Source organism: Lissotriton helveticus, chromosome 12, assembly GCF_964261635.1.
Source record: "Lissotriton helveticus chromosome 12, aLisHel1.1, whole genome shotgun sequence".
NCBI lineage: Eukaryota > Metazoa > Chordata > Amphibia > Caudata > Salamandridae > Lissotriton > Lissotriton helveticus.
In genome coordinates, this window is record NC_136073.1 from 66,006,577 (window position 1) to 66,022,280 (window position 15,704).

General features: G+C 48.5%; 1 protein-coding gene across 3 annotated transcripts in view; it reads right to left on the bottom strand.

Moving 5' to 3' along the window:
- ARHGEF15 (Rho guanine nucleotide exchange factor 15) overlaps positions 1-15,704 on the bottom strand; it is a 415,996-nt gene that overhangs the window by 219,346 nt on the left and 180,946 nt on the right. The window contains exon 1 of one of the 3 annotated variants that reach the window (XM_078670672.1): positions 12,394-12,617. The exons of the other annotated variants lie outside the window; for them this stretch is intronic. The gene's annotated coding sequence lies outside the window, so the exon portion shown is untranslated. Of the gene's footprint in view, positions 1-12,393; positions 12,618-15,704 lie in introns of those variants that run through there. 3 annotated transcript variants of the gene reach the window in all.

Here is a 15,704-nt window from a genome sequence, read left to right on the forward strand (position 1 = left end):
TATATGGTCATAAAATACATGAATGATGGATGCAGGATGGGTGGATGCATGAATGGATGCAGGATGAATGATGGGTGGACGAATGGATGGGTGGATGCATGAATGAATGATGGATGCAGGATGGATGCAGGATGGGTGGATGGGTAGATGAATGAATGATGGATGCAGGATGGATGCAGGGTGGATGGATGGGTGCATGAATGAATTATGGATGCAGGATGGGTGGATGGATGGATGATGGATGAATGATGGGTGGATGAATGAATGATGGATGCAGGATGGATGCAGGGTGGATGGATGGGTGCATGAATGAATGATGGATGCAGGATGGATGCAGGGTGGATGGATGGGTGCATGAATGAATGATGGATGCAGGATGGGTGGATGGATGGATGGATGGATGGATGATGGATGAATGATGGGTGGATGAATGGATGGTGGATGCATGAATGAATGATGGATGCAGGATGGATGCAGGATGGGTGGATGAATGAATGATGGATGCAGGATGGGTGGATGGATGGGTGGACACATGAATGGATGCAATATGGATGATGGATGGGTGGATGGATGGATGGATGCATGAATGAATGATGGATGGATGGATGGATGCAGGATGGATGGATGGGTGGATGCATGAATGATGGATGCAGGATGGGTGGATGGATGGGTGGACACATGAATGGATGCAGGATGGATGATGGATGGGTGGATGGATGGATGCATGAATGAATGATGGATGCAGGATGGATGGGTGGATGGATGGATGGGTGGATGCATGAATGAATGATGGATGGATGGATGGGTGAATGCATGAATGAATGATGGATGCTGGATGGATGGGTGGATGCATGAATGAATGATGGATGCAGGATGGATGCAGAATTGGTGGATGGATGGGTGGGTGGGTGGATGGATGGGTGGATGCATGAATGATGTATGGATGGATGCAAGGTGGTTCGGGCTCGCTCGCTGCGGTGCAATATGCAAATTAGTTTACGCCCCACCACTTTCAAATGTCACCAGCCGCCCCTGTCCTCGGGCTGTGCAGGTTACATGCAGTGGCCTGGCTGTGACGTCGTAAACGGAGAGTAACGTGTTACAGTGGCTGTTTGTGATGCAATGGGCTTAGAGCGCTACATTCCAATGACTGAAGGCAAAGGCTTCGAGCGCTACATTCCAATGACTGAAGGCATAGGCTTCGAGCGCTACATTCCAATGACTGAAGGCATAGGCTTCGAGCGCTATATTCCAAAGACTGAAGGCATAGGCTTAGAGCGCTACATTCCAAAGACTGAAGGCATAGGCTTAGAGTGCTACATTCCAATGACTGAAGGCATAGGCTTCGAGCGCTACATTCCAAAGACTGAAGGCATAGGCTTAGAGCGCTACATTCCAATGACTGAAGGCATAGGCTTAGAGCGCTCCATTCCAATGACTGAAGGCATAGGCTTAGAGCTCTACATTCCAATGACTGAAGGCATAGGCTTCAAGCGCTACATTCCAATGACTCAAGGCATAGGCTTCGAGCGCTACATTCCAATGACTGAAGGCATAGACTTAGAGCACTACATTCCAATGACTGAAGGCATAGGCTTAGAGCTCTACATTCCAATGACTGAAGGCATAGGCTTCGAGCGCTACATTCCAATGACTGAAGGCATAGACCTAGAGCACTACATTCCAATGACTGAAGGCATAGACCTAGAGCACTACATTCCAATGACTGAAGGCATAGGCTTCGAGCGCTACATTCCAATGACTGAAGGCATAGGCTTCCAAAGACTGAAGGCATAGACTTAGAGCACTACATTCCAAAGACTGAAGGCATAGGCTTCGAGCGCTACATTCCAATGACTGAGGGCATAGGCTTCCAAAGACTGAAGGCATAGACTTAGAGCACTACATTCCAATGACTGAAGGCATAGGCTTCGAGCGCTACATTCCAATGACTGAAGGCATAGACTTAGAGCTCTACATTCCAATGACTGAAGGCATAGGCTTCGAGCGCTACATTCCAAAGACTGAAGGCATAGGCTTCGAGCGCTACATTCCAAAGACTGAAGGCATAGGCTTAGAGCGCTACATTCCAATGACTGAAGGCATAGGCTTAGAGCGCTCCATTCCAATGACTGAAGGCATAGGCTTAGCGCGCTACATTCCAATAACTGAAGGCATAGGCTTCGAGTGCTACATTCCAATGACTGAAGGCATAGGCTTCGAGCGCTACATTCCAATGACTGAAGGCATAGGCTTAGAGCTCTACATTCCAATGACTGAAGGCATAGGCTTAGAGCGCTCCATTCCAATGACTGAAGGCATAGGCTTAGAGCTCTACATTCCAATGACTGAAGGCATAGGCTTCGAGCGCTATATTCCAATGACTGAAGGCATAGGCTTCGAGCGCTACATTCCAAAGACTGAAGGCATAGGCTTCGAGCGCTACATTCCAAAGACTGAAGGCATAGGCTTAGAGCGCTACATTCCAATGACTGAAGGCATAGGCTTAGAGCGCTACATTCCAATGACTGAAGGCATAGGCTTAGAGCTCTACATTCCAATGACTGAAGGCATAGGCTTCGAGCGCTACATTCCAATGACTGAAGGCATAGGCTTCGAGCGCTACATTCCAAAGACTGAAGGCATAGGCTTAGAGCGCTACATTCCAATGACTGAAGGCATAGGCTTAGAGCTCTACATTCCAATGACTGAAGGCATAGGCTTAGAGCTCTACATTCCAATGACTGAAGGCATAGGCTTCGAGCGCTACATTCCAACGACTCAAGGCATAGGCTTCGAGCGCTACATTCCAATGACTGAAGGCATAGACTTAGAGCACTACATTCCAATGACTGAAGGCATAGGCTTAGAGCTCTACATTCCAATGACTGAAGGCATAGGCTTCGAGCGCTACATTCCAATGACTGAAGGCATAGACTTAGAGCGCAACATTCCAACGACTGAAGGCATAGGCTTCGAGCGCAACATTCCAACGACTGAAGGCATAGGCTTCGAGCGCTACATTCCAATGACTGAAGGCATAGGCTTCCAAAGACTGAAGGCATAGACAGAGCACTATATTCCAAAGACTGAAGGCATAGGCTTCGAGCGCTATATTCCAATGACTGAGGGCATAGGCTTCGAGCGCTACATTCCAATGACTGAAGGCATAGACCTAGAGCACTACATTCCAATGACTGAAGGCATAGACCTAGAGCACTACATTCCAATGACTGAAGGCATAGGCTTCGAGCGCTACATTCCAATGACTGAAGGCATAGGCTTCCAAAGACTGAAGGCATAGACTTAGAGCACTACATTCCAAAGACTGAAGGCATAGGCTTCGAGCGCTACATTCCAATGACTGAGGGCATAGGCTTCCAAAGACTGAAGGCATAGACTTAGAGCACTACATTCCAATGACTGAAGGCATAGGCTTCGAGTGCTACATTCCAATGACTGAAGGCATAGACTTAGAGCTCTACATTCCAATGACTGAAGGCATAGGGTTAGAGCGCTACATTCCAAAGACTGAAGGCATAGGCTTCGAGCGCTACATTCCAAAGACTGAAGGCATAGGCTTAGAGCGCTACATTCCAATGACTGAAGGCATAGGCTTAGAGCGCTCCATTCCAATGACTGAAGGCATAGGCTTAGCGCGCTACATTCCAATAACTGAAGGCATAGGCTTTGAGTGCTACATTCCAATGACTGAAGGCATAGGCTTCGAGCGCTACATTCCAATGACTGAAGGCATAGGCTTAGAGCTCTACATTCCAATGACTGAAGGCATAGGCTTAGAGCGCTCCATTCCAATGACTGAAGGCATAGGCTTAGAGGTCTACATTCCAATGACTGAAGGCATAGGCTTCGAGCGCTATATTCCAATGACTGAAGGCATAGGCTTCGAGCGCTACATTCCAAAGACTGAAGGCATAGGCTTCGAGCGCTACATTCCAAAGACTGAAGGCATAGGCTTAGAGCGCTACATTCCAATGACTGAAGGCATAGGCTTAGAGCGCTACATTCCAATGACTGAAGGCATAGGCTTAGAGCTCTACATTCCAATGACTGAAGGCATAGGCTTCGAGCTCTACATTCCAATGAGTGAAGGCATAGGCTTAGAGCTCTACATTCCAATGACTGAAGGCATAGGCTTCGAGCGCTACATTCCAACGACTCAAGGCATAGGCTTCGAGCGCTACATTCCAATGACTGAAGGCATAGACTTAGAGCGCAACATTCCAACGACTGAAGGCATAGGCTTCGAGCGCAACATTCCAACGACTGAAGGCATAGGCTTCGAGCGCTACATTCCAATGACTGAAGGCATAGGCTTCCAAAGACTGAAGGCATACACTTAGAGCACTACATTCTAATGACTGATGGCATAGGCTTCGAGCGCTACATTCCAATGACTGAAGGCATAGGCTTCGAGCGCTACATTCCAAAGACTGAAGGCATAGGCTTCGAGCGCTACATTCCAAAGACTGAAGGCATAGGCTTAGAGCGCTACATTCCAATGACTGAAGGCATAGGCTTAGAGCTCTACATTCCAATGACTGAAGGCATAGGCTTCGAGCGCTACATTCCAATGACTGAAGGCATAGACTTAGAGCTCTACATTCTAATGACTGATGGCATAGGCTTCGAGCGCTACATTCCAATGACTGAAGGCATAGGCTTCGAGCGCAACATTCCAAAGACTGAAGGCATAGGCTTCGAGCGCTACATTCCAATGACTGAAGGCATAGACTTAGAGCTCTACATTCCAATGACTGAAGGCATAGACTTAGAGCTCTACATTCTAATGACTGATGGCATAGGCTTCGAGCGCTACATTCCAATGACTGAAGGCATAGGCTTCGAGCGCTACATTCCAAAGACTGAAGGCATAGGCTTCGAGCGCTACATTCCAAAGACTGAAGGCATAGGCTTAGAGCGCTACATTCCAATGACTGAAGGCATAGGCTTCCAAAGACTGAAGGCATAGACTTAGAGCACTACATTCCAATGACTGAAGGCATAGGCTTCGAGCGCTACATTCCAATGACTGAAGGCATAGACTTAGAGCTCTACATTCCAATGACTGAAGGCATAGACTTAGAGCTCTACATTCTAATGACTGATGGCATAGGCTTCGAGCGCTACATTCCAATGACTGAAGGCATAGGCTTCGAGCGCTACATTCCAAAGACTGAAGGCATAGGCTTCGAGCGCTACATTCCAAAGACTGAAGGCATAGGCTTAGAGCGCTACATTCCAATGACTGAAGGCATAGGCTTAGAGCTCTACATTCCAATAACTGAAGGCATCGGCTTCGAGCGCTACATTCCAATGACTGAAGGCATAGACTTAGAGCTCTACATTCTAATGACTGATGGCATAGGCTTCGAGCGCTACATTCCAATGACTGAAGGCATAGGCTTCGAGCGCAACATTCCAAAGACTGAAGGCATAGGCTTCGAGCGCTACATTCCAATGACTGAAGGCATAGGCTTCCAAAGACTGAAGGCATAGACTTAGATCACTACATTCCAAAGACTGAAGGCATAGGCTTCGAGCGCTACATTCCAATGACTGAGGGCATAGGCTTCCAATGACTGAAGGCATAGGCTTCCAAAGACTGAAGGCATCGACTTAGAGCACTACATTCCAAAGACTGAAGGCATAGGCTTCGAGCGCTACATTCCAATGACTGAAGGCATAGGCTTCGAGCACTACATTCCAAAGACTGAAGGCATAGGCTTCGAGCGCTACATTCCAAAGACTGAAGGCATAGGCTTAGAGCGCTACATTCCAATGACTGAAGGCATAGGCTTATGGCTCTACATTCCAATGACTGAAGGCATAGGCTTCGAGCGCTACATTCTAATGACTGAAGGCATAGACTTAGAGCTCTACATTCTAATGACTGATGGCATAGGCTTCGAGCGCTACATTCCAATGACTGAAGGCATAGGCTTCGAGCGCTACATTCCAAAGACTGAAAGCATAGGCTTAGAGCTCTACATTCCAATGACTGAAGGCATAGGCTTCGAGCGCTCCATTCCAATGACTGAAGGCATAGGCTTAGAGCGCTCCATTCCAATGACTGAAGGCATAGGCTTAGAGCTCTACATTCCAATGACTGAAGGCATAGGCTTCGAGCGCTATATTCCAATGACTGAAGGCATAGGCTTCGAGCGCTACATTCCAAAGACTGAAGGCATAGGCTTCGAGCGCTACATTCCAAAGACTGAAGGCATAGGCTTAGAGCGCTACATTCCAATGACTGAAGGCATAGGCTTAGAGCGCTACATTCCAATGACTGAAGGCATAGGCTTAGAGCTCTACATTCCAATGACTGAAGGCATAGGCTTCGAGCGCTACATTCCAATGACTGAAGGCATAGGCTTCGAGCGCTACATTCCAAAGACTGAAGGCATAGGCTTAGAGCGCTACATTCCAATGACTGAAGGCATAGGCTTAGAGCTCTACATTCCAATGACTGAAGGCATAGGCTTAGAGCTCTACATTCCAATGACTGAAGGCATAGGCTTCGAGCGCTACATTCCAACGACTCAAGGCATAGGCTTCGAGCGCTACATTCCAATGACTGAAGGCATAGACTTAGAGCACTACATTCCAATGACTGAAGGCATAGGCTTAGAGCTCTACATTCCAATGACTGAAGGCATAGGCTTCGAGCGCTACATTCCAATGACTGAAGGCATAGACTTAGAGCGCAACATTCCAACGACTGAAGGCATAGGCTTCGAGCGCAACATTCCAACGACTGAAGGCATAGGCTTCGAGCGCTACATTCCAATGACTGAAGGCATAGGCTTCCAAAGACTGAAGGCATAGACAGAGCACTATATTCCAAAGACTGAAGGCATAGGCTTCGAGCGCTATATTCCAATGACTGAGGGCATAGGCTTCGAGCGCTACATTCCAATGACTGAAGGCATAGACCTAGAGCACTACATTCCAATGACTGAAGGCATAGACCTAGAGCACTACATTCCAATGACTGAAGGCATAGGCTTCGAGCGCTACATTCCAATGACTGAAGGCATAGGCTTCCAAAGACTGAAGGCATAGACTTAGAGCACTACATTCCAAAGACTGAAGGCATAGGCTTCGAGCGCTACATTCCAATGACTGAGGGCATAGGCTTCCAAAGACTGAAGGCATAGACTTAGAGCACTACATTCCAATGACTGAAGGCATAGGCTTCGAGTGCTACATTCCAATGACTGAAGGCATAGACTTAGAGCTCTACATTCCAATGACTGAAGGCATAGGGTTCGAGCGCTACATTCCAAAGACTGAAGGCATAGGCTTCGAGCGCTACATTCCAAAGACTGAAGGCATAGGCTTAGAGCGCTACATTCCAATGACTGAAGGCATAGGCTTAGAGCGCTCCATTCCAATGACTGAAGGCATAGGCTTAGCGCGCTACATTCCAATAACTGAAGGCATAGGCTTTGAGTGCTACATTCCAATGACTGAAGGCATAGGCTTCGAGCGCTACATTCCAATGACTGAAGGCATAGGCTTAGAGCTCTACATTCCAATGACTGAAGGCATAGGCTTAGAGCGCTCCATTCCAATGACTGAAGGCATAGGCTTAGAGGTCTACATTCCAATGACTGAAGGCATAGGCTTCGAGCGCTATATTCCAATGACTGAAGGCATAGGCTTCGAGCGCTACATTCCAAAGACTGAAGGCATAGGCTTCGAGCGCTACATTCCAAAGACTGAAGGCATAGGCTTAGAGCGCTACATTCCAATGACTGAAGGCATAGGCTTAGAGCGCTACATTCCAATGACTGAAGGCATAGGCTTAGAGCTCTACATTCCAATGACTGAAGGCATAGGCTTCGAGCTCTACATTCCAATGAGTGAAGGCATAGGCTTAGAGCTCTACATTCCAATGACTGAAGGCATAGGCTTCGAGCGCTACATTCCAACGACTCAAGGCATAGGCTTCGAGCGCTACATTCCAATGACTGAAGGCATAGACTTAGAGGGCAACATTCCAACGACTGAAGGCATAGGCTTCGAGCGCAACATTCCAACGACTGAAGGCATAGGCTTCGAGCGCTACATTCCAATGACTGAAGGCATAGGCTTCCAAAGACTGAAGGCATACACTTAGAGCACTACATTCCAATGACTGAAGGCATAGGCTTCGAGCGCTACATTCCAATGACTGAAGGCAAAGACTTAGAGCTCTACATTCTAATGACTGATGGCATAGGCTTCGAGCGCTACATTCCAATGACTGAAGGCATAGGCTTCGAGCGCTACATTCCAAAGACTGAAGGCATAGGCTTCGAGCGCTACATTCCAAAGACTGAAGGCATAGGCTTAGAGCGCTACATTCCAATGACTGAAGGCATAGGCTTAGAGCTCTACATTCCAATGACTGAAGGCATAGGCTTCGAGCGCTACATTCCAATGACTGAAGGCATAGACTTAGAGCTCTACATTCTAATGACTGATGGCATAGGCTTCGAGCGCTACATTCCAATGACTGAAGGCATAGGCTTCGAGCGCAACATTCCAAAGACTGAAGGCATAGGCTTCGAGCGCTACATTCCAAAGACTGAAGGCATAGGCTTCGAGCGCTACATTCCAAAGACTGAAGGCATAGGCTTAGAGCGCTACATTCCAATGACTGAAGGCATAGGCTTCCAAAGACTGAAGGCATAGACTTAGAGCACTACATTCCAATGACTGAAGGCATAGGCTTCGAGCGCTACATTCCAATGACTGAAGGCATAGACTTAGAGCTCTACATTCCAATGACTGAAGGCATAGACTTAGAGCTCTACATTCTAATGACTGATGGCATAGGCTTCGAGCGCTACATTCCAATGACTGAAGGCATAGGCTTCGAGCGCTACATTCCAAAGACTGAAGGCATAGGCTTCGAGCGCTACATTCCAAAGACTGAAGGCATAGGCTTAGAGCGCTACATTCCAATGACTGAAGGCATAGGCTTAGAGCTCTACATTCCAATAACTGAAGGCATCGGCTTCGAGCGCTACATTCCAATGACTGAAGGCATAGACTTAGAGCTCTACATTCTAATGACTGATGGCATAGGCTTCGAGCGCTACATTCCAATGACTGAAGGCATAGGCTTCGAGCGCAACATTCCAAAGACTGAAGGCATAGGCTTCGAGCGCTACATTCCAATGACTGAAGGCATAGGCTTCCAAAGACTGAAGGCATAGACTTAGATCACTACATTCCAAAGACTGAAGGCATAGGCTTCGAGCGCTACATTCCAATGACTGAGGGCATAGGCTTCCAATGACTGAAGGCATAGGCTTCCAAAGACTGAAGGCATAGACTTAGAGCACTACATTCCAAAGACTGAAGGCATAGGCTTCGAGCGCTACATTCCAATGACTGAAGGCATAGGCTTCGAGCACTACATTCCAAAGACTGAAGGCATAGGCTTCGAGCGCTACATTCCAAAGACTGAAGGCATAGGCTTAGAGCGCTACATTCCAATGACTGAAGGCATAGGCTTATGGCTCTACATTCCAATGACTGAAGGCATAGGCTTCGAGCGCTACATTCTAATGACTGAAGGCATAGACTTAGAGCTCTACATTCTAATGACTGATGGCATAGGCTTCGAGCGCTACATTCCAATGACTGAAGGCATAGGCTTCGAGCGCTACATTCCAAAGACTGAAAGCATAGGCTTAGAGCGCTACATTCCAAAGACTGAAAGCATAGACTTAGAGCTCTACATTCTAATGACTGATGGCATAGGCTTCGAGCGCTACATTCCAATGACTGAAGGCATAGGCTTCGAGCGCTACATTCCAAAGACTGAAAGCATAGGCTTAGAGCTCTACATTCCAATGACTGAACGCATAGGCTTAGAGCGCTCCATTCCAATGACTGAAGGCATAGGCTTAGAGCTCTACATTCCAATGACTGAAGGCATAGGCTTCGAGCGCTACATTCCAATGACTGAAGGCATAGGCTTCGAGCGCTACATTCCAAAGACTGAAAGCATAGGCTTAGAGCTCTACATTCCAATGACTGAAGGCATAGGCTTCGAGCGCTACATTCCAATGACTGAAGGCATAGACTTAGAGCTCTACATTCTAATGACTGATGACATAGGCTTCGAGCGCTACATTCCAATGACTGAAGGCATAGGCTTCGAGCGCTACATTCCAAAGACTGAAGGCATAGGCTTAGAGCGCTACATTCCAATGACTGAAGGCATAGACTTCGAGCTCTACATTCCAATGACTGAAGGCATAGGCTTAGAGCTCTACATTCCAATGACGGAAGGCATAGGCTTCGAGCGCTACATTCCAATGACTGAAGGCATAGGCTTCGAGCACTACATTCCAAAGACTGAAGGCATAGGCTTCGAGCGCTACATTCCAAAGACTGAAGGCATAGGCTTAGAGCGCTACATTCCAATGACTGAAGGCATAGGCTTAGAGCTCTACATTCCAATAACTGAAGGCATCGGCTTCGAGCGCTACATTCCAATGACTGAAGGCATAGACTTAGAGCTCTACATTCTAATGACTGATGGCATAGGCTTCGAGCGCTACATTCCAATGACTGAAGGCATAGGCTTCGAGCGCAACATTCCAAAGACTGAAGGCATAGGCTTCGAGCGCTACATTCCAATGACTGAAGGCATAGGCTTCCAAAGACTGAAGGCATAGACTTAGATCACTACATTCCAAAGACTGAAGGCATAGGCTTCGAGCGCTACATTCCAATGACTGAGGGCATAGGCTTCCAATGACTGAAGGCATAGGCTTCCAAAGACTGAAGGCATAGACTTAGAGCACTACATTCCAAAGACTGAAGGCATAGGCTTCGAGCGCTACATTCCAATGACTGAAGGCATAGGCTTCGAGCACTACATTCCAAAGACTGAAGGCATAGGCTTCGAGCGCTACATTCCAAAGACTGAAGGCATAGGCTTAGAGCGCTACATTCCAATGACTGAAGGCATAGGCTTATGGCTCTACATTCCAATGACTGAAGGCATAGGCTTCGAGCGCTACATTCTAATGACTGAAGGCATAGACTTAGAGCTCTACATTCTAATGACTGATGGCATAGGCTTCGAGCGCTACATTCCAATGACTGAAAGCATAGGCTTAGAGCTCTACATTCCAATGACTGAACGCATAGGCTTAGAGCGCTCCATTCCAATGACTGAAGGCATAGGCTTAGAGCTCTACATTCCAATGACTGAAGGCATAGGCTTCGAGCGCTACATTCCAATGACTAAAGGCATAGGCTTCGAGCGCTACATTCCAAAGACTGAAAGCATAGGCTTAGAGCTCTACATTCCAATGACTGAAGGCATAGGCTTCGAGCGCTACATTCCAATGACTGAAGGCATAGACTTAGAGCTCTACATTCTAATGACTGATGACATAGGCTTCGAGCGCTACATTCCAATGACTGAAGGCATAGGCTTCGAGCGCTACATTCCAAAGACTGAAGGCATAGGCTTAGAGCGCTACATTCCAATGACTGAAGGCATAGACTTCGAGCTCTACATTCCAATGACTGAAGACATAGGCTTAGAGCGCTACATTCCAAAGACTGAAGGCATAGGCTTCCAAAGACTGAAGGCATAGGCTTAGAGCACTACATTCCAAAGACTGAAGGCATAGGCTTCGAGCGCTACATTCCAATGGCTTGTGATGTCATAGCTCACAAGGCTGCATCACACTGGCTTTGAGATGTCAGGCAGGCTTACACCGTCCTGCCCACTGGCTGTGATGTCATAGGCTTAGAGCGTTCCATTCCACCGGCTGTTTGTGATGTCATAAGCTTGGAACGCTTCATTGTTATGGCTGTTTATGATGTCATGCGTTTAGAACGCTTCACTGTACTGGGTGTTTGTGATGTCATGAGCTTAACATGCTTCAATCCAACCGGTGCTTGTGATGTCACGAGCCTATACCGCGTCATTCCCTCGTCTGTTTGTGACGTCATAAGCTTAGAAGGATGCGCCCCATTGGTGTTGGAGGTGTCAGAGGAGGGGCTTGGTGCATTTTATCGGCAGTGGCTTATTACCCAGACGAAACGTTGCATTGCACAGTTTGAGACGTCATGCTGACGCAACTTACACAGCGTCTGAGGTCAGAGAGAACAATACACTGTACTGGCTACTTTTGACGTCAGTTGGGGCATGTACATCCCACACACTGCGGAGGGTGCCAAGGAAAAGGACACACGCCTCACTAGGGACATCTGCTTGAATCTGGGGCCCTCCGTTACCACGCGCCACCTGTGATGCACAAGGACTACAAGACCCAGAATGCACTGGTCTGTTGAAAAAGCCCAACTCACCGCAACTCCTAGCCCAGGTGTCACAGGTGCTTCACTCACCGCGCGTGTCCAGTGGGTCCCAGCGGAGCCTCGTCCAGGGGGGCCTCCCTCGGGGTCCAGGGGGATCCTCACTCGGGGTCCGCGCTCACCGCCCTCCCCACGATCCGTTGGAGAGCCCTGGGCGGGAGACCTCCAGACTGCAGCCGGGTGACTTCATTTCCTGCCCCGGGAGCGCCGCGGGATGAGTCGGGGGTTGGACGCCGTGCTCCTACCCCCACACCTCGGCTCCCCGCCCCCCTCACCTCCGCCCATCCATTGGCGGAGAGGGCAGGGAGGGCGCGGCGCCCTGCCCTCCGGTCCGGTCCAGCCCTCCCTCCATGCGGAGGACCCGAGGCAGCCAAGTGCATGGGGCGCAACCTGCCCCGTGTCTAGCGCCTCAGTGCGCTGCGAAGGGGCCCCTTGGCGCTGTATGCACTTCTGAAAAGTAGGTGTTAGATCACCCTCACCATTCTCCAAAGTCAGCTACAGCACACCGCTGGCACGAGTCTGCACCGCCCCTCTCCCTCCAGGGGGTTGGGGAGGAGGGGTGCCAGCGCTCTCTCCGGATGGTTAAGCAGATGGATGACTCAAACAGGTTGGCCACACACGAGTCCCGGCCTCCCTGCGTCACCAGAAACGTGTGATCCTGGCCAAGTGTCTCACTTCCCCGTGCGTGCCCCAGTTCTGCAATCTACTGAAAGCGCAAGTGCTTAGAAACCGGCGCGCCCGTCTCCGCTTTTAAGCGCTGCATCCAAACGAGCTTTCACATTTCACCCCGAGAACCGAAACCGAGACGACTCCTGTTCTCCCGCCACTGACTCTCGAAGTAGAGGCGCTGCTCCGCCTTTCAGCCGAATGAGCATTACATGAATACTTTCCACACTACGTGTCCTCACGTGCGCGCTGGGATTGTCACGCTTGGGGTGTCCCGCCTGTTTGAGAATGGCTGATACTGAGTGGCTTATGACGGTGGAAGCCACTCGGGCAGCTCAGGAGGTTGAACCAGTGCTGCGGTTGCACCCCCCATTACGTCGAGATAACTTCGCGAGTCGGTGTGCATGCTGCTCGGATCGGAGTATATTCGAGGCAAATGTACCAGTCCCAGCTAGGTAGCGTTGTGGGTTGAACACCTACTGCTAACAATAAACGGAAAAATAACAATTGATGGACAGGATGCAGAACAATGTCATACATTCACCCCAATACAGAGATCTTGGCCTAAATCCATCGTTTTTTGCTCACCATGCCATTCCAGTTTGAACCAGCCATATGCAATTGGGCCCAATGGCAACAGTAAAGCCCAAACTGACAGGCCATGTCCTCCATGGACTAGAAACAAGCATCCTATGACCAGTTTCGGGCTTTCAGCCGGACTCACATCTGAGCATACTTGTCCCACTCATGGTGACAAATGCAAAAAGAACAATTGATGGACAGATTGTAGAACAATTTCATACATTCACCCCAGTACAGAGATCTGGGCCTAAATCCATAATTTTTTTGCTCACCATGCCGTTCCAGTTTCGACCCAGCCATATGCAAATCAGTCTTGACCCTGTGCCTCATGGGAGCAGTCCAGCCCGAACTGCCAAGCCAGGTCCTCCCTGGACTGGAAACAAACATCCTAGGATCGGTTTCGGGCTTTCAGCCCTCATCAGCCAGGATAGCTTGACTAGGGAGAATGTTTGCATTGTCAGCATTCCATCCATCATTTGTTGGCTGTAACATTTTTCGTCCTAAATGGGATGGGTATGCCCAGACGTGGGTCCCTTGCTTACTGTGCCACTGGATTCAAGCTAGCCTGGCTGAAGAAGGGTGACATACCCTGAAACCGGTCCCAGGATGCCTGTTGCCGGTCCAGGGAGGACCTGGCTAGGCCTGGGAGACAAATTCCGTTCTGCTCGAGAAATTTGCGGAATTAGGGTAAATTTGCGTTCCGCAGCGAACACAAAATTGCCCATAATTCTGCGTTCCACGACTTCGCGAAATTTTTAGTTTGTTCGCGTTTTCAAAATGCATGTTCGCACTATATTTCCCCCCGAGCACCAAACGGCGATTGCGAACAGTAAAATAGCATAGCGAACAAGCAATTCTGCGTGTTCATGGAGATTTATTAACATTTCGCGGAGATTTGCGTCACGCGATTACGCAAATTCCGCACACCCCTAGACCTGGCCTGGCATTCCAGTCTGGACTGTGTCAAGACTGATTTGCATATGGCTTGGTCCATACTGGGGTGGCGTAGTAGAACGGTGGATTTAACACAGATCTTTTGACTGGGGGAGAATGTTTGCATTGTCAGCATTCCGTCCATCATTTGTTTGCTGTAACATATGATAACAATAAACATCTGTCATTTAGCGCCATGTGCTTTAGAAATACACCATATGTTATGTGTGATAACTGTGTGACCTGCAGTTTCCTATCCTGAGAAGACAGCTCTGTGGTTTATTGTTCCGCTTAATAAACATTTGCGTCAAACCTCTCTGCATTACGCCACACTGCGTCACTGCACTCTTTTCTGCACCGCTCCACTCTAAGCCAATGCACTCTACCCCACACTACTATGCACCACTGTACTCTAAACCACTCCATGCCACCGTAGTGCGCAACACTGCTCTCTACACAACTTTACTCAAAACCAATGCATTTTACTCCAATCTAATCTGCACCAAATGACTCTATTCTACCCTGCTCCACTGTACACCACTCTACTATATACCACTGCACTCTACGGTAGCATACTATGCAACATTGCACTCTCTGTCACTCTACTTATGCCACTGCACTCAACGCCAATCCACCATGCAACACTGCACTCTACGACACTCTACTCTATACCACTGCATTTTACGCCACTTTACTGTACTCTGGAACAATCTACTCTGCCACTGCACTCTAGGCCACTCTATTGCACTCTGTGCCACATCACACAACACCACTGCACTCTACACCACTTTCCTCAAAACCAATACTCTATGCCACTGCACTCAATGCCAGTCTACTCTGCGCCACTGCACTGTACACCACTATTCTGTACTCTATGCCACTGCACTGTACACTACTCTACACCATTGCACTCTATGTCACTTTACTCTACACCACTGCACTCTACTCCACACCACTCTATGCCACTCTTCTGCACTCTATGCCACTCGGATCTACTGTGCACTACTGCACTCTAACACTGCACTCTATGCCTCTACTCCACACCACTCTATGCCACTCTTCTGCAGTCTAATCTACTGTGCTCTACTGCACTCTCACACTGCACTCTATGCCTCTCTACTCCACACCACTCTAGGCCAGTGCACTCTACCACAACTACTATG